The sequence below is a fragment of the Physeter macrocephalus genome, chromosome 20 (assembly GCF_002837175.3).
Source record: "Physeter macrocephalus isolate SW-GA chromosome 20, ASM283717v5, whole genome shotgun sequence".
Classification (NCBI taxonomy): domain Eukaryota; kingdom Metazoa; phylum Chordata; class Mammalia; order Artiodactyla; family Physeteridae; genus Physeter; species Physeter macrocephalus.
Genome location: NC_041233.1, coordinates 74,109,916 through 74,129,849, shown reverse-complemented (window position 1 = coordinate 74,129,849; position 19,934 = coordinate 74,109,916). Strand labels below are relative to the sequence as shown.

The window sequence follows — 19,934 nt, the reverse complement described above, 5'->3', positions numbered from 1 at the left end:
ACTTTGGCAGTCGAGGATCTTCTACAGTTCATTTCATCTTGGCAAGCACCCTGTGAGGGAGGCCATGTGATATGGTCACTTTAAAGAAGTGTAAAGTGAGACACAGAGAGGCTGGTGCCTCTGGGGAGCAAAGCGAGTCCAAGCCCAATGACGCTGTCATAAGACAGGAGACAGATGGCGTCACATAAATACACCCCCAGGGGTATAACTAGACTTCAAGAAAAACCTGAAAATTTTTTTTTACTACAACCATATCTAACTACCATCATTGTTAACAGGCATCAGGAAAGGTGTGTCCTGAGCCAAGGAAGAGCCGAGGTGGTCGAAGGGTTCAGGATGCTCTGTCTGCACTTGACCCTTTTTTCTTCCACTCAGGAGGGCATATCAGAATGTGAGTGAAAGTTATTTCCTTGTAAGGATAACCTTGGCTGCATTCTGTTTTATTAGACAAAAGATTTAGTCACAGCTTTAATGTGTCGCAGTAATTGCCTGTGACCCATCTTGCTCTTGGCCATGACTCACCGGTGCTTTGGGCACCGTGCTCCAGCGTGGGGCTACCCTCCACCGTGCTCCGTCTCTGGGGAAACGAACACAAATAGCAAGCAATAAAACACTGTCATTAGTTTAGTTCTTATCTTAGAATTGTTTGGTTCTTGATTTCTCTTTTGAACTCAAGATCAAATCCCCTGGTTAAAGCTCGTGGGTTTTGGGAAGGTAACAGTAGATATTTTGAGGCATGAAGTGTCTGGCTGTGTTAAGACTAATCATGGAAAAACGGGCTGGTGGCTAGAAAATAGTCATGAAAAGTAAATAGGCTACAATTAGGGGTGAGGTCTTGTGAAAAGAAACGAGTTCCCCCGACCCAATCTGGAGGACGTGATGCTGATAAGGTAAAATATTAGGTTGTGAGGTTCATGTAGGGCTTTATCACACATCCTTTTAATTCTGCCATTAAAAGAGGGAAATAGTGTTCTGTGTTTTTTTCTCCTTTAGAGAGATGGTGGAAGCTGTAGGCAGAGAGTTGCTCACTGACAACCCGAAGAGGAAGATGGATGGTCCCAGCTCCTCAGAGAGTTTGCAATGGAGTTTTCTCCTCTGCTGCATTCCATTTTTCCTTGTCATGGATCCTGAGTTCTCCCTGTCCCCAGCTGAAATACACTCCCTTCTGTTTGCAGATGGCAAATGTGACAGTGCAGTGAGCTATGGGCTATAATCCAGCCTGACAAGCACCCTGGCCTGTGAGTGGAAGCCAGAAATAGTAGGCAGAAAGGCAAGCCATGGAGCTGAGGTGACCTCCTGGAGTACTAGAGAGGCCCTGGAGAGCTCTGGAGGGCGGCTTTACAAATTAGCTTTCTTCTTCTTGTCTCCCATTCTTTGGGGCTTCTCCATCTTTTTTTCATCTCCCATTTCCCCCCCCCCACCCAGGCTACACTCTCCCTGTGATTCAGAGCACAGCTGTAGCACTGCAGGAATCCCCTAAACTAACTTCTGTTTGGGGTTTATGGGAAGCAGTGTCCCTCTCCATAGGACCTGTGGGGTCAGCTGAGGCAAGGTAGCTGGGAGAGGAATGGGCCTGGGGACATCGGCCTGTTGGACCTGAAGTGTGCGAGAGTTGAAAGTATTGATACATCTTGTTTCCATCAATGAACGCAGTGGATTTGAATGTTACCGTACACGTGTGCACATAAGAAATGTCACAGCGCTCTTATTCTCCTAAATCAACTTTAATTGGCTCTGCGCTCCCACCAACCTGACTGGCAGGAAATTCAGCCTTGCTCTTGGAACAGGGGTCCTCCTTCCCCTCCTCTGGATTGTACCCAGGCTTGGAAGGTATGGCAGAGTCCAGAACATTCGTGGAAGGCTCCTCTGGCCTTTGGTTCACATTCCTTATTTAAGGAATGCATCGAGGTGCCCTGGAGGGCAGGTGGCTCCAGAGCTTCCTTGTCAGGAGATCTCTGCTGGGACCGGGAGGCTCACTGCTGACTCATTCCCATGGGAAGTCCTGCCTAAGCCCCACCCACAGCCCCAGTCCCAATGTGCCACCTGGGAACAGGCCTCGGGTTCCTACTACCCAGTCAATCCTCCAAAGCCCCAGCCCCTCTCAGAGCCTAAGGAAGCTCTAAGTGGCCTTGCTCCTTGTCTGTGTCTTCACCGTCCTGACGCCTCAAAGTCTGCCTTCTCCCTTCCCCTTGTCTGCAACCGTCCACCATGTTGGCAAAATAAGCCCAGACTTTGGTCAAAGACCGAGCTGTTGGCAGGGGTGGTTTCTTCTGAGGGCTGGGATGGAGAATCTGCTCCAGGCCTCTCTCCCAGCTTCTGGTGGGTAGCTAGCTAGCTTTGGCTTTCTGGGCATCTGCTGAATCACCCAGTCTTGGCTTTCAGCTTCGCATGGTGCTCTCCCTGCGTGCATTCCTGTCTCTCAGTATCCCCTTTTTATAAGGACACTAGCCATATTGGACTAGGGGGCCCAACCTACTCAAAGATCGCCTCATCTAATTACTAATTAATTACAACTGCAATGATCCTATTTCTGAAAAAGGTCACATTCTGAGGTACCAGGAGTTAAAGCTTTGATGTATGAATTTTGGGGGAGACACACTGAATCCATAACAGTGAGCAATTTGCCTCAGTTTTTCCTGAGGTTGTCCTGGTTTTAAAGCTCCATGTTCTGGAAACTTCCTCAGTCCCAGGCAAACCAGAACAGCTGGTCACCTTATTTGAAGACAATCCCGAAGAAGTAACACAAAGTGTCCAATACTTGGTCATTTCCCGCCGTATCTATTTCTTGGGAACCTCAAAAAAAAGACTGGCTACTGGCAGATAAATTGGGGTATTCCTAGATTCCTTGGGTGACTGTCACTTCTTTAACTGTTGACACATAGCAGAGAGTCACTAAGTGTCGATAAAATGTGAAGGAGAGTTGCGGAGGGGGTTGGGCTAAGGGCCAAATGTGGGAGGAGGAAGGAGGGGTCGGACACTGGAGTACGGTGGAGAGATTACTCTTGGAAAGGAAGAGTCTGTGTAGGTGAGGTGTCTGTCTGAGATGCTGGGGTGCAGAGAGGAGGGCCTGTGGGGCGTTACACCTGAGCCCCCTGCCTCACCTGTTGAGAGCGAGCCATCATGCAGAGGAAGCCCAGCATCCAGTGATTCTAATCTCTGTCATGTTTTCTTATTGCTACCACTGCAGAAGAGAGGGAACAAACAACTCTTTAATTCTCCCATAAATTGAAGATGATGAAGGTCACCTCTTAGAAGGTTCTAATCATGCTTAGAACACACGTGTTTTGCAAGTCTCCATCCAGGACTGATTACAGTGAGGACAGGGAGAATTAAATGTTGAGGAGGAAACCCACTTTAGGAGGGCGGAAGCTGGGTGGTAAGAGCAGGGTTCCGCTCTCCCCGCTGTGGTCAGCTGTTGCAGCTGTTGACAAGTTAGGTTTTAGGAAGCTTATGCTTATGCCTCCCAAAGGAACCCTGTGTTATTTGACATGATCTTGAAATCATCCCCTCAAAATAATTTTTCTTATTACTGATCCAGCTGATAGAGAAATCAAAATAAACTCCCTTTTGTGAAAGCCACTACTGTGGATTTAGAAAGGTGTCCTAGGCAGGCAAATAATTTCAGAAAAAGGTATGATTTTGACAAATCAGCAACTGCTCTTGTTAAATAATCATTCTTTTTTCATAAGACCGGAAATAAGTCACAGCTCAAGTGAGGCACAGTTAACTAGAGAAATATATTTTCTTGTTTATAGTCTATCAATAATACTATGATTGAGTAACTATTAGGTATAGAGCAAAATTTTTAAGGATTCCAAATATTTTGCCCAGAATAGGGTTTCCCTCCATTACCAGAAATCTATGAAATTTATGCCACTGTCCATATTGTTAATGACCCAGTCCTAGAAGTCGGCATCTCCCTGGTTTTAATTAAATTTAATTAAAACATCTTCAGAATTGCTCCATGGCAACCCAGAACCTATTTTACAGATGGAAACACTGAGGTACTTTGTGCCTTATAGAAGGATGATTAGAGAACCAGCCAGAAGCAGAGTCATCTCTGAACTGATCCTCAGGGTTCTGGGGACTCCACATGCCCCTCCCCATGTTGGAAGGGGTGTCCGATTGGACAATTTCCGTGGGTCCTGGGTTTTAGAGCGGTTCACCATGTGCCATCTGTTCTTTAGTTTTGGAATCACTGCAGCACGCCTTCCTTTCTGATTAGCAACCACCACCTGCTGCTGGAAGTCAACCCAAAGGATTTGGCTGGTGTCCCATGGCAATCTGTCACCTTGCCTGGAAGAAACACCTCCCCCATGTTAAGAGTTCTCCAGGTGACACACCTCACCCTGCCTACCCTTCACTTGTCTCTCCTCCATGCGGGAGAGGGTCACAGAGGGAACCCTGAGAAAAGCCAAGAGCAGGGATGGCCAAGAGCCTCCGTGTGAGAAGAAGCACATACGACGTTGGAGGCATCAGCGTCCTCTTGGGTTCTGTGCAACGACTCCCACTAATTCCAGTACATTTTAATCACCCAAAAAAGAAACTCCGTGCCCATTAGCAGTCACTCTGCGCTACCCTCCCCCGTCCCTGGCAGCCATTAACTTACTTCCTGTCTCCATGGATTTGGACATTTTGCACTTAAAGACCTACCCATTAACAGCCAAGAAAAGGAAAAATTAAGGCCCAGGATAAAAGATGGAAAACCATTTTCATGACACTTCTTCTTGACTTCTGAAAAGCAGCAACACCCCACTCTCTCTTCTCTAGCTGCAAGTCATGTCTTTCTTTTGCATCCACTGCCTACACCCCATGGTGCTGTCCAGGGTTCAGCCCTGTTCGGGGCATCAGGGTGTGGTGTGTGGAGCTCCCTCCCTCTCTGTCGTCCACTCCTGTGGCTTTGACCATCCCTTGTAGCAGTGGCTGCACCACCGGTCCATCCGAGCCCCCGCCCTCCTTCTGAGCTTTGATTTTTACCAGATACGCCGCTGGATGCTTGAATTAATTTCCTATTGCTGCTGTAACAAACGACCACAAACTTAGTGGTCTAAAACAACACGAATTTATTCTCTTAAAGTTCTGGGAAGTCAGAAGTTCAGACTCGTGTCATTGGACTGAAAGGTATTGACAAGGCTGCACTCCCTCCAGAGGCTCTAGGGGAGAATCGGTTCCTGGCTTCCTCCAGTTTCTAGAGCTGCGTCCCTCACATCCTTTGGCTCCTGGCCCCTTTCTGTATCTTCAAAGCCTGCAGGGCAGCATCTTCAAATCTCTCTCTGCTTTGTTGTCACATCACTTCCTTCTCTGACTCTGACTCTTGCTGTGCTCCCCCTTAATCACTTTTGCCATGGAAGGTAACCTAGTCACAGTTCCAGGTATTAGGACATGGACACGTCGGGGGGGCCACTATTCCGTCTTCCATGGTGCTCAGTGTATGTTCATGAGAGAGCTAAAGGAAAGAAGGAAGGAAGGGAAGAGAGGAGAAAGAAGAAAAGATGAAGACAAAGCATAGTGTTTCCCTCCGAGACTCTCTGATCCACTGATTTTTCTGATGATTGAGGAGAGAGCTCTGGGAGAGACAGGCTGTTTGGAAGAGCCCCCGGTCCCGGGGAGGGACGTGTTGGGGAGGGTGGTGGCAGGGCGCCCCTGTGATTCTTTTGACCGTCTCATCTCTCCTCTCATCAAACTCCTTGTAGGTTAGGCCAGGCTTGGGGTGCAGGACACGGGGCAGGGAGAGAATTTGGATAATAGCAATAAGTCCCGAGGAGCTAGGGGTCCCGTGGCCATTGTGGAAGTGGTGGCTGTGACCCACTGTTGGAGCAGGGCAACTCCCGTTTACCTACATTTCGAAGGGTAGGTCAAGGAAGCAATTGGAAGAAAATTAAGAAAACACTGCAGAGTAAGGCTTTCTTCTTTGCTTCCTCTAAATCAGAATAACTAAGACATGAAGAGTGCATATGGTCCAGCAAGAGAAGCCCTCCTAAGCCTTTCACCATTTAGCACGTTGTTTTTGTGCAGGTTCTTGCATGATGCAGCTGTCACAACTAATGCACATGCAGCTGAAAATGTTGCTTTGGAAATCAAAGCTTGCCATCAGATCCCAGGGTTGTGTACATGTGAGTCAGTTTAAAAGCCTTTTTTGTGGTTGTTATTTTCAATTTTTCTTTAAGTAAAATGAACTGTTTACAGCAAAAATAATCACAAGATATTATGTAGATTACAACATAGGTAGAAGTAAAATGTATGACTACAATAGCACGAAGGCTGGGAGATGCTTTATGTTATCGTGCAGAGCTGTAATAATACTTGAACATAGACTGGAATAAATTTAATAAGTATAGTATATATACTTATCCCCCTTGGTACTGTTTTGGAGAATATGCTGTTTTAAATAAAAAATTATGTTACTTAATATGGATTGGGCTTATTTTTGTTGTTTGGGCTTATCATTGTTTTAAAATGAATGAATCAATCAATATTTTAAAAACTTCTCAGTTTTAATTTCTAACATGATAAGTATTGATATATAACCCACAAAAACAAAAGCTCTTTTTGGTCTTCAATCTTTTTAAGAGTACAAAGAGGGAATTCCCTGGCAGTCCGGTGGTTAAGACTCAGCGCTTTCACTGCCGTGGGCCCAGGGTTTGATCCCTGGTCGGGGAACTAATATTCCACAAGCTGTGCAGCACGGCCAAAATATAAAATAAAATAAAAAATAACCAAAATATGTCTCTAAATTTTAAAAAAAGAGAGTGCAAAGAGATGCTAACACCAACAAGATTGAGAACCATGTGCCCGTGAAAAGAACGTGTCACGCAATGTTTATTATATTCCAGATATTGACTCCAGAGTCTGTTCTCTACATATGTGACTGCCTTGCTTCTCAAATGTAAAAAAAAAAAAAATCAAAATTTAACATCCATTTGTAAAGAAAAAATAGAAATTTAGGAGCAGGAGGGAACATCATTACTTGATAAAGAGTTTGCCTAAAATATATGGAGATATCATACCTAAAGAGTAGAACACTATACATATTCCTTTTGAATTCAGTAAAACCTGCACTGCTTCAACCACTGCTTCTATTCAACTTTGCATTAGTTTTAAGTCAGTATAATAAAATAAGAAAAAGAAACAAAATGTATGAGAATTACAAAGGCAGAAACAAAATTGCCATTATTTGCAGACAAAATTTCTGTTGACACAAAAATTTTAAGTGGATCTACAGAGAAGCTACAAGAACAAATAAGACAGTTCTATATAGTTGCTGGACAGAAGTATAATATAAAAAATCAATATCATCCCTATATCCCAGAAACTATTGAATAGAACGTGTAATTTTAAAAGAAAGCTAAACTTCATATTTGAAACAGGCCTTTGCAGATAAAAGAAAAAAGGGAAACAAAAAAACTTTATTGGAAGATGTAGAAGAAGATCTAAATACCAGTTTATAGGTGGGAAGATTTGTTATTATAAAGAAGACATATTACCTTTATTATTTCATTGCCTATCTAATACAAGTCTTAACATCGTTTTTCTCAGAATTTGACAAAATGCTAAGACAAATTTGAAGAATGTGGCCATGTGTGTGGAAATGGAGAAAGTTGGGGGAATATAACTTACCTGCTAGTAAAGCAGGCACTGTAAATAAATGGGTTCAGCGTTGGACAAGGAGTCCAAAGAACCGTGTCAGGCAGCCTGGAAACAGAATCACATATATGTGTTCGAGCTGGTACATGACAGGTGGCTTTAAAATCTGTAGGGAAAGAGTAGTTCAAACAACTAGTGTGTTGGAGATTGGAGGGAACCAAAAGTGCCCACCAAACTGAGAAGCCATCTTGAGACTGAAAAATGAGACAGGTGGCTCCATACAATCAATGGATCAGTTCATTAGAGGGTAAATTACAGGGTGGGATAGGGCGGCCAGCTGTCTGGAAGCATTAACAGCTGCACTCTGCACTGCCGAGCGGCTACTGGGACAATTTTACTGTTATCCTAGGGTATGGGGGTAGGTGCTTGGAAACATAAAGTGCATTCCTAAGTCAAGATTTATAAATGGTAATTAGTCTCATGGGTGCCAGGAATACATCAGCAAAGGTTTTCATCATTGTTTGGGGACCAACAGAGCATAAAGGCCGCCTGGTCCTAAGGATTATTCAACAATACCTATTAACTACAAAGCCCTTGACGACAGAGAAGTGGTTTAACGCATCATAAAGTCCTGGGTAGGGTCAGCGGAAAGACAGGAGAAACTGCGACAGCCCGAGAAGGCACTGGTTATGCTAACAGCCATACATAGTGACCCTGGGATAATGAGATGTCTTTATTTTGGAAAAAGATAACATTAGGTCATTTCCTACCATATTAAAAATTAATTTCCATTGTGTAAAAGACACACATGTCAAAAACAAAACTATAAAACTTTTGGGGGAAAACACAAGCAAATATCATTATGACAGTGGAGAAGGGACAGATTTTTTTAATGATAGAAAAAATGCATGAGTCACAAATAAAAAGTTTCATCAAGCTGTTTAACTAAGACAATAAACTTTCATGACAAGAGGCAGGAAAAAGCATGGAAAGATAAGAACAGATTTTGCAATCCAAGTAATTGACAAAATGTCAGTTATTAGAATATATAAGGACTTCTTATTTAAAAAGACAAACCCAGGGATTTCCCTGGTGGTGCAGTGGTTAAGAATCCACCTGCCAATGCAAGGGACACGGGTTTAATCCCTGGTCCAGGAAGATCCCACATGCCGCGGAGCAACTAAGCCTGTGCGCCACAATTGCTGAGCCTGCGCTCTAGAGCCCGTGAGCCACAACTACTGAGCCCGCGAGCCACAACTACCGGAGCCCAAGCACCTAGAGCCCGTGCTCCGCAACAAGAGAAACCACCGCAATGAGAAGGCTGCGCACCGCAACGAAGAGTAGCCCCTTCTCGCCGCAACTCCAAGCACCTAGAGCCCGTGCTCCGCAACAAGAGAAACCACCGCAATGAGAAGGCTGCGCACCGCAACGAAGAGTAGCCCCCGCTCGCCGCAACTACAGAAGGCCTGCGCACAGCAGCGAAGACCCAACGCAGCCAAAAATAAATAAATACATAAATAATAAATAAATAAATAAGTTATTAAAAAATAAATAAATAAAAAATTTAAAAGGCAAACCCAATAGAAAGACAGGGAAAATAAAATGAAAAGGCAAGTTTTCCCAGTGGAGGAAACCTTCATGGTCAATAAATATATGAAAATATTCTCACCCTCTCAAATAATCAAATTTAAACATGAAACAACAATGAGATACCATGACGTGCATCAGTTTAGGACAATTAATAAGCCCGTTCAAATCAAGTGTTGTCAAAGATGTATAGAAATGGGTGCTGTGTCCCAAAGGTGGTGGGTGTGCTGGTCGGTGAAGTGACCACTCCAGAGAGCAATATGGCACCTCTAGTATGTTCTCCCCCAGAGAAACTCACATTTGCACACAACTGATATGCACACTTTGGTCACTGCAGCTCTGTTATTTCGTAGGATATAAGTGGAAACCACCCAACAGTATAGGAACTGATAAACAATCTGAGGTCTGTTAGTTAAATGGAAGTTTGAGCTAGATCTACATGGAATCAAAATGGGTACATTTCTAAGATACGATGTTGAATGAAAAAAAGCAAACAGCAAACTAAAGGAACAGTGTTCTACTAGTTGTCTAAATGTTTAAAAATATGCAATCTAGTAGTGTATATGCTATTGCATGAATGGTAAAATACATTAATGGCAATAATTCATATCAGCTTTAGAATGGTGGATACCTTTAAGGAATAATGTGCCGGGGGGAATAAGAGGTGCAGTTGGGATTTAGCTGTGTTTGCAGTTTTATTTCTGAGAGAGTTTGGAGGCCAAACATACATGGCAGAACGTTATCTGTTTAGTTGTGGTGGAAGACACCGCATGGCAGCACGTGGGTGGCCCAGGACCTGTGTTCAGTTTGAGCAGGACTTTTGCTTTGGGGGGAAGCTGTGCTGGCTTTTGCGTTTGTTGTGATGCAGGAAGTGAGTAAATCAGATTTGTGCTTTTGAGATTACTTTGGTGTAATTTCCCCCTGAATTTCATTTTACTCAATATAGAAAATCAGACTTGGACCAGCACAGTATTCAATTCTTCAAGTGCATCTCCTTACAAATGCAAAGAGGTCCTTTGCTCCTAAAACATATATATATATATATATATATATATGTTATATATATATATAAAATATATATAAATATATTTATATAAAAATATTTATGCAAAGAGGTCCTTTGCTCCTAAAACATATATATATATATATATATATATGTTATATATATATATAACATATATAAATAAATTTATATAAAAATATTTATTTATTAAACATATTTATTTATTAAAATTAAATAATAAATCAAATGTATTTATTAAAATATTTAAAATAAATTAAAATTTATTTATTAAAATAAATATTTAAAATATTTACTTAATAAACATTTATAAACATTTATATATATATGTTTTTAACATAGTTTTACAGAGGGATGCAGTTCTAGGTGATCTTGTTTCCATGTAACTCAGAAAAATAAATCAAATTATTTATCAAATGTATTCTTTAGGACATTGTGCTTATCTTTTTTTTTTTTTTAATTGTCCTTCTATGTCTACTCTAATTATTCAATACAGGCTTCAATCTAGTAAAGGCATGTTGCTGTCCTTTTGAAACATGAAAATGTTGTCTAATGTCAGACCATAAATGAAGAGTACTCTCTACCCTAGATTTTGACCTATATGATTCTTTTCTTCTGTTTGGTTTTACTTAATTGAAAGACTGTTTCATGCATTTTTCTTTTTCCCTCATATCTATTTTCATTCTTTCTAGTCTCATTTCAGAACTCATTCAGCCATTTCTGCTTCTAAAAGCAATGCTATTCTGTTGGTAATAGAGAAAGCTCCAGGTGCGATGCTGTAACCTAATTTCAGGATGTTATTAAAAGCATTTAATTCACATAATTGTGTTTGACTTGGAAAAAATGACTAAATCTTGGATTGAATTGACTGGGGCATAATTATTTCAGGGCTTGTTATTAAGAATTTAAACATTATTGGGCAATTTCTTTGGGCTGTTTGAAGTGTCTATTTTCACTTATAATAATAGATCTCCTTGTAAAACTTTCCACAGATAGCATTTTATACTTAACAGGGGGCTGGCCTGTTTTATTTGATATAATCACTTTAATGTCTCATCTCAGATGTTCTTCCATTATTTTCATTTTAAGTTTGGGGAAACCAGAAGCCTGAGGCTTAAACGACCTGCCAAAGCTCATTGGTGGTGGGTGGCTCCTTCACTTGTCTTCAGGTTTAAAAGTCAAGTCTCCTTCCATTGTTGTCATGTGAATTCCAAGACTCCATCTTGTCCTTGAATTTGTTTTTCCACTTGTGTCTTCAGGACAGCTGAGGATTAAGTTATCTCTGCCTCCCAGAAACATGGTATGACTGGTTTTTGTTCAACAGTTTCTAAAATTGAAGGAGGAGGGCTAGGAATGTTTCCATTGGATATTGATAACTCTGTTCAAGTTGTGGTCTTTAAGTCATGACGCATTATTATTCATTCCAACTGATTCTTGATATTATGGTGGGCACCAACGTTAAGTCATAATTCTAAATTATCTTCTCTACTGTGAAATCAGTAACCTTTCCCCCCCTTACTATTTGTATTCTTTTGGTACGGTTGTAGATTGGGGTTTCTCAAACTCAGCACTACTGACATGGAGGGAAATCTTTCTCGGTGGTGGGAGGGGAAGGCTTTCCTGAGCACTGTACATTGTTTAGCAGCATCCCTGGTCTCTACCCACTAGACGCTAACAGTGTACCCTCCCCCCACCCCGAGTTGTGACAACCAAAAATATCTCTAGGCATTGCCAAATATCCCCTGGGACAAAGTCATCCTTGGTTGAGAACCACTGCTGTCAATGATATAGGCAATGAAAGTTAGCTAGAAGCACATTTATCTATTGATCCTTGTATAATCAATAGAAATCCGTTGAGAAAGTGTCCCAGAAGAGAGAAAAACAAAAATCTACTTAATACAAACATAACCCCTGGGACCAGGTAATTAAAGATGTAATTAACTGGTTGTCTTACCAAAATCAATACAAATTGCAGTTTCATCCATCTTAGCTATAGACCATGTTTTCTTCTAGTGATGTTCCTGTTAGAGATCTTAGGACTAAGGATGGAGAAAACAAGCCAGGGATGGCATCTTTGGTTGCATAATAAATAAACGTGTTTGACTCACGTCAATCTGATTACTCTGCAAATGTGATCATTCTACCAATTTTCCTTTATAATTGGAAACACAACAATCATTTATGATTGGGAAAAAACGAGGTAAGGCTCTGGGTAAAGAGGCATAAATAGGAAAGGGAGAATAAAGCAATTCATTTCAACGCAAAGTGCTTCTTATTTGTCAGTGCCGTCCAGCACAGGGCTGTGTTGCAGGTAAGGCAGTGAGTTCCCTGTCACTGGAGGTGTGCAAACTGAGTTGTAGCATGGGAAATGGGAAGAGATTAGGTCAGGCGGATCTTGATTTGAAAGCTCAGTGGCTTGGCTATAACTTCACTGAGCCTCAGTTTCCTATCTATAAAATGAGACTACCTAACATAAAAGGTTGTTTTGAGAATGAGACATGCCATTTACAGAAGTCCTGACTTAGGCTAGATATTCAATAAAGGGCAGCTTTGTTTCTAATTTCTGTATAGGCCCATGCTTCTGCTGGAGGGTTGGGTGGCTTCACCTCTAGACTCTACCCAGACAGACACCCAGGAATCGCGGCTACGCAGGAACTGCTCCAAAATGGCTTTATCCATCACCATAAAGCAAACGTTTTGCAGTACCCATTAGATGCATATTGTTATTCACTTTTCCCTGAAAGCATCCTTGACTGTTTCATGGGTTGAGAAAAAGAACGAGCACGAAGAGTAATGGTTAAGTGCTCTATTCACTGAATCCCGGTTTATGGCAGCAATAAAAACAGTGTGTTATCCAACCATAGCGTCTATTTTTAAGAAAGGTAAGCTTAGCTTACACTACGCAGACCTGCATGGAAGTGTGGACTCGAGTGTCTGGAAGCGTCTCGGGGTAGGTTATGCTGGCCCGGCTTCCTGGCATGAGATGCTCGGGTTGGGAGGGCGGGGTGAGGGGGCAGGGGGGTGAAGAACCACAGGCAAGGAGAGAATGCCCTTCTCCTATTGCTGGAGAGCTTTCCCTCTGCACAACCCTCTGGAGCTGAGAAGGGCCACCAGACCCGGAACAAAAGAAACCAACATAACAGTGTCGACCACAATCTGGGTCTTACTTTGTCATTCATCAAAACGTTTACTATTTCAAACTCTTTTGGTTCCAAAGAGAATACTTCATCAGCAAGGCTCTTGAGTGCTGGAGCCGGGTGCAGGCTGGTGGTTTTCAATTACTTTCAAAGATATGGACCCGTCTCCATACATCGAACCTCCCAGAGGAGACTGACCTGTAAGACAAACGAAAGGGATGCCCTCCGGCTGAGGGACGGGTGGGGAACTGGAGCTTTGCAGTCTGTCCACCTCCTGCTGCGCAGCTCCCCCAGGGGCCTGGAGGCATCCCCTTGAGCCTCTAGGGCTCCTGCAATCCCGGTCGAAAACCAGCGGTCTCGGCCATTTCAAATCCCTTTCTTAAGAGCCTTTGGCTGCACTCCTTTGCACACAGTGGGCTTACAGGCCTTTCTAACGTAGGTAGAAAGGGAGTCTTTCTAAAGTAGGTAGTACAGTAGCTACACCAGCATTTACTGAAAAGGCACAGCAGCAAACAACTGTTCACTTGATGTTGCCATGATTTTAAGTGTCTGGGAAAATGCTGCCAGAAGTACAGAGTCTTGAGTGTGAATGATGGTTCTTCCATCTTTGGGAAGTGGAAGTTGGGGGCTGCTCTCATGGACACTCTGCTGAACTTGCTTAGATTCCGAAGTGTCTAGAACAGGGTCTAGCACATGGTAGGAGCTCAACAGGCACTGGCTGAATAAGAAGACGTCCAGGGCACTAGAAGTGTCCCAGCTTGATCATGCTCTCCATCACACTGCTAACATTTAATTCCAGTGTGAGAACTGCTGGATTTTGCTGACTAATTATTTCCCCCTCTCTTCTGGCTCCCATCTCCTGAGAAAATGAAGACAAAATATGAGATAAGATACATTTTTAATTTTCTTTTAGGAGAATAGCCTTTTTATTTTTTAAAACGCGATCATGGCGGCAATTGGCACAAATAGATGCTGAAACCAATTAGTGGGATGACGTGAAGTAAGACCAAAAAAAATGTAGATTTAATTGAGGAAAGTTGCAATATAAAATCCAGCTGCCAGGCTTTAAAGTTGTAATTAATTCTAGGAGGAAGAGAAGGCTCATCAAACCACGCTGGCTGCGTCTTCGGTAGAGTGTTTGCACAACCTCCTTTCTCATTTAACTCTCCCCTCCTTCAAGGTCCTCTCAGGCGTCTTCTGATCCGTGTTAAATATTCTTCTCCGGGTGATGACTTTACAGCTCAGTGACTACAGCGAAGCTCTTTCCTCTGGAGAGGTTTTGGGCACTTTCCGTTTGAACAATGCCACATCTTAAGTTCTGCCCAGAGACATGAAATGTGGCAGCCAACACAGTCACACTACTAACTAGCATCCCAGGTCTATCTGAGGTCAGAAACAATGGTTTTGTTGGAAATGATTAAAACACAGTCAGTCAGGGTGCTAAGGATATCAAGCTTCCAGTCAGGACAGGCATTAACCCACCCACCTATGAGATACTTGACACTCGATAGACTCACTAAACAGTGAAGGAAATCTGGAAGGAGACAGTAAGGATTCAAACAGAGTCTGAAAATTCTCCCCACAGCCCCCAAATCTCTCTCAACCCAGCCTCCCCAGTGCCTGAAATCTCCTCATCACAAATTCGTACTGTGGTTGATTTTGCCATTTATCTTTTGAGAAAGGTAAAGACTCTGAGACGGCATCTCTATTTCCCAGTGTGAATTAGTTGATCAGATACATTTCCTCTCTGGCTGTAGAGGTACAGGCAGATGGGTAGGTCATTGAGTTTTGAGTGGTAGCTCATTGACCAAGCCTTTGTTTACCCTTCTCATTATGACCTTCCAGCATGTGCTAAGTTGTACAACAAATAATATTGTAATGGTATATTATAATATTATAATCTCTGCTATATTTCTGGGAAAGCCATTCTCTGCAGCCTCTCTTCTCTCTGGAAGGGCAGAGAAAGCAGAAACCTAATTCATGGGCCCCTTTCTCACGATCACTGTTCACAGAAAGCTCTGCATAGTGAAAAATGTCAAGTCATACATTCCTGATTAGGAACGGCAAAGAACCTATATTATAAGGAAACAAAGGAGCTGGAGTGCATACAGAGATGCCCATTTGGGGCAATAAACGGGTCTTAAGGTTGTATGCAATTCTTCTTGAAAGTATTAGGGGCATATCAATTTTCATTTCAGAAATGTTGCCCTCTTTCTCACCGATCTTTAATGAGCGGTGGCTAATGATTTTAACTTTCATTGTTCTTGACCTTGAGCTTGTCAATGAAGTAATGATCTTCCACGAAACATGTCCAAGTTCTGCCACCTGAAGAATTCTTTGGCAAAGTCAGTCCTGATGCTCTAATTGATCTGTTGTATCTGTTTTTGCTTTAATACATTGAAATATTTTACTCGGCAAGGAAGTGAGTAGGATAGATAATTTGATGTCTTTTTTCTTTTTTAATGTAAACCTTTCTCCAGGGAGCACACACAGTTAGGAAACATCGAGGGTGAGCAACAAATAGGCTGAGCTTGTTTTTTTTAAGTGTCTGTAAATTCTGTAGTGATGTCCCCTCTTTCAATCTTGATATTGGTCATTTGTATTTTCTCTCTTTGTTTTCTCAATCATTGAGGGTATGGACTGTGTCAAACTGCCCAAGCAAAACTACGTTTCCCAGGATTTCCTTCTCTGCCTTTTTTCTGGCTCATGGTTGGGCCCAGGAGAAATTAACATGAGATTTGGAAGGCAGAAGGAAGGGGCACCCAGTTCATGGGCAGCCAGGCACTGTTCAGCTCCTGCTCATTGTTGCTTCTCTGTAGGCTCACCTGATGGGTGGGGACAGCAGACAAGGCTGCAGGTCCTCCAGATCCTGCTGGATCTCCTCCTTCAGCTTCTTCAAATCCTGGTCCAAGTGCACCAGTGGGTCGGTCACTTGAGACATTGAAGGTGGATGCTTAGCAATGGTGAAGATGAATGCAGGTTCTAGTTTGTGTTCCTGCATTCCAGCTGGTCCTCCTTGCTTGTCCTGGTTTCTCCCACTTAATGTCCCCTTTTCATTCCTGACCAAGGCCCCTGTAGGCTTCAGTCATTGAAGCATTACTTCACATGGACTCTTCAACCAGCTCCCCCAGTTACATAAGGTCAAATTCCTACATCCCGTATTCTATATGGCTCATATTGGCTCAGATTCTCCGATCAACCCCCAACTGAGAAAATCAGTGTTGCTAAGGGATAATCAATGTTACCAATTTCTTCAAAGAATTGACTATTTTCCTTGTTAATATTCTCTATTATTTATCTATTTTCTATTTCTTCAACTGCTGCTCTTATCTTTATTTCTTTTCTCCTTTTTGTGTATTTGAGTTTAATTCACTCACATTTTTCTAGTCCCATAATGTGGAAACTTATGTTCAAAAAGAAGATTTTTGGGGCTTCCCTGGTGGCGCACTGGTTGAGAGTCCGCCTGCCGATGCAGGGGACACGGGTTCGTGCCCCCGTCCGGGAAGATCCCACATGCCGCGGAGCGGCTGGGCCCGTGAGCCATGGCTGCTGAGCCTGCACGTCCAGAGCCTGTGCTCTGCAACGGGAGAGGCCACAGCAGTGAGAGGCCCGCATACTGCAAAAAAACAAAACAAAAAACAAAAAAAGAAGAAGATTTAAAATCAATCATCTGAGATTTAAAACTATACATTTCTTTTTTTTTTTTTTTTTTTTTTTTTTGTGGTACATGGGCCTCTCACTGTTGTGGCCTCTTCCGCTGCGGAGCACAGGCTCCGGACGCGCAGGCTCAGCGGCCATGGCTCACAGACCCAGCAGCTCTGCGGCACGTGGGATCCTCCCGGACCGGGGCATGAACCCGCGTCCCCTGCGTCGGCAGGCGGACTCCCAACCACTGCGCCACCAGGGAAGCCCTACATTTCTTTTAAGTCAGTGCTTTACTGGAATCGTTGAATTTTTGATATGTCGTGTTTTTATTATCAACTTTCAGTGCAAATGTTTTCTTATTGCTTATGATTTCTTCTTTACCTGTACACCGTAAAGAGGTATGTTGTTTAATTTCCAGGTATTGGAAGATTTTCTAGATATTTCCATATATATCGTGTGTCCTGATGGGTTGACCCTTTTATCACCACAAAGTGCTCCTCTTTATCTCTGCTCATAGTTCTTGCCTTGACATTTATTTTGACTGGTCCTAATATAGCCACACCAGCTTTCTTGTGCTCATGATTTGCATGATATGTCTTTTTCCACCCTTCATCTTGCAGCCTAACTGATCTTTATATTTAAAGTGCATCTTTTTTTTATACATTTGTTTTGCCACAGCATAGGAAGAAAAAGCATAAAAATTACTAGATGACTTGTGAAGAAAGAAGCGTTTCTAAATGGTATTATGTCTGGATAATAATACCATTATTATCCAGACATAAGCTAATCATACCAAATATTAGCTTTCACGAATTTAGACAAGTGATTGATTAAAAATATAATCTCCCCATAATTTGGCAGTCGCTCAGCTCACCCAGACCTTCCTAAAACAGTAGAAATATGAGACTGTCAGAGATAGTTTGGGTTGCTGGTGCTACATCTTGCAATAATAACATCATTTGAATGAAATGAGATTATAACTGTTTGCTGCTATCTCTGAACCAACACCATCATCTTGCAGCATCTCAGAGGATCTGCTGATAGAGTTTGATGACACTCACTGAAGCGCTTATCATGAGAACTGAGATGAAAAGACAAAGAAGGGAGAGCAAAGCAATTATTCCACTCTAAACAATAGATGTCTTGAAATTAAACAATCTTTAGTAGTTAAATGACCTTATGTACCTGCACTCTTTCCTATCCATCACCAATGTGCACTGTCTAACCTTTCAAATTGCTAGAGACCAAATTAAAACTTTTATCTACACAGTCAGAAAAATACGAAAATCATATAACAGTCATTACTATGGTGATAATTATACTCTGTATTTCTTCTTTTCTATACTTCTCCTACTTTGTTACTGTGAAAAACTGTTTCCTGTTCTCCCTCACAGCTAAAATCCTCAGTTCAACCAGGCAAGTGACATCACTGAAGGCTGGAGGAAAAGGAAAGAGAAATATAGCACAGAGAATAACTAGTCACCCAGCCTGCCTCTGCAGGGCATACGCAGGCTCCCGACCACCTGGGAGTTCCAGACATTCCGTGGATTGATGGAGATGAAAAGTTGGTTTTCACTTCCCTTTTTCAGCTGTGCCTAAGCCTCCTCTCCCGAGTCGTCATTTCCTGGACCAACCTCTTCTTAAAATGACTGACAGTGGGGGCCTCAAGCTCTGCGGGGTGCGGACGAATCCTCCAGCCTGCACAAGAGACCCGTGAAATAGTCCTATACCAGGCACACTCTGTTTCTAAGTTGTGCAGCCTCACATGATCCCACAGGTGGGACACCTCTTAACCCAGGTGAGGCAAGACTGAGCTAAATTCAGTCCAATTTCTTTTCAGGCTCTTCCATTAAGGTTGAAAAGATCTTGGGGTCCATTCTCTCCTAAAGTCTCCCAGTTTCAGTAGGTACCGTCATGCCCATTTTACAGATAAGAAAACAGAGGCTCTGAGAAGTTAAGGACTTGGTCAAGGCCATACCTCAATAAGTGCCAGAAATTTCCACCATTCCTACAAATTCAGAATTCCTAACATAAAAATCATCCTGACCTACCCCTCCAACCAGACAGGAACAGCTGGACTCGACCCTCACCTTGTCTCAGCACACGACTCACCCTTCAGTCTCATCAAAATGAACGTTGACTCTTCTCTCCAAATTGCGGAGGGAGGCCTCCAATAAATTTCCAATCATCCTCTCAGCACACAGAAACTACATAAATTATATTTAATAGCATTAACCTACTTTATAATGACTCTCCAAAGCAGGAAACATATCCATGGAGACTAATTCTATTTGAATAGATTTTTAGAAAACACCACTAGATAAAAGAACAGACTCCAGTTTAGACAATACAGGAGAAGAAAAAAAAAAAAGAATAAACTATCCCCTAATGAAGGGGGTGAGGATGGGGAAATGGAGAAGAAATAAAGATTGGAAATGTTTACTGTGCATAATGCTGATCTTAGATTTGGACAGGATCACCGATGTAACCGTGTTACAAAACATCCCCCAAACAAAACAGCCACGTTGACACAGCTGTGTCATAATGTCGTGCTTTGGATCAGGGACTGGTTAGAAAGCAGAGGGTGAGATGGCTCAAGGGGCTGATTCAGGACACAAAGAATGAATGAGGTGAGCGCTGGGGGGCTTGTTTGGATGTGCTAGTTTATTGCTTGTCCTGGGGCTGCTGGCCAGACACCTGGCCAGCGGGACAAGAGGACCTGCCTATATTTGATCTGGGTCCTTTCTAGCACTGAGTCAGGGCATGTAGCAGGCGCACAATGAATGCTTATCAAGTGATTGCACTTCAAGCTCGGTAAAAGGGTACTTATTTCCCTTATCAGTTGTAACTAATATTTCTACCCTCTTCTTCATGGTATAAGTTATAATCAGTTAGAGTATTAATAGCAAAGGATGAGCACAGAGAGTAAATAAGCATGAACATGATGGGTAGAGGGCACA

The 19,934-nt window shown here is 42.5% G+C and overlaps 1 long non-coding RNA gene across 1 annotated transcript in view; it reads left to right on the top strand.

Annotated features, from left to right (window-relative positions):
• The window catches only part of LOC129391633 (uncharacterized), a 40,515-nt gene extending 21,284 nt beyond the window's left edge, over window positions 1-19,231 (top strand). The window contains exon 3 of the long non-coding RNA XR_008616118.1: window positions 18,369-19,231. This is a non-coding gene — a long non-coding RNA (uncharacterized lncRNA). The remainder of the gene's footprint in view (window positions 1-18,368) is intronic.
• The last annotated feature ends 703 nt before the right edge of the window (window positions 19,232-19,934 follow it).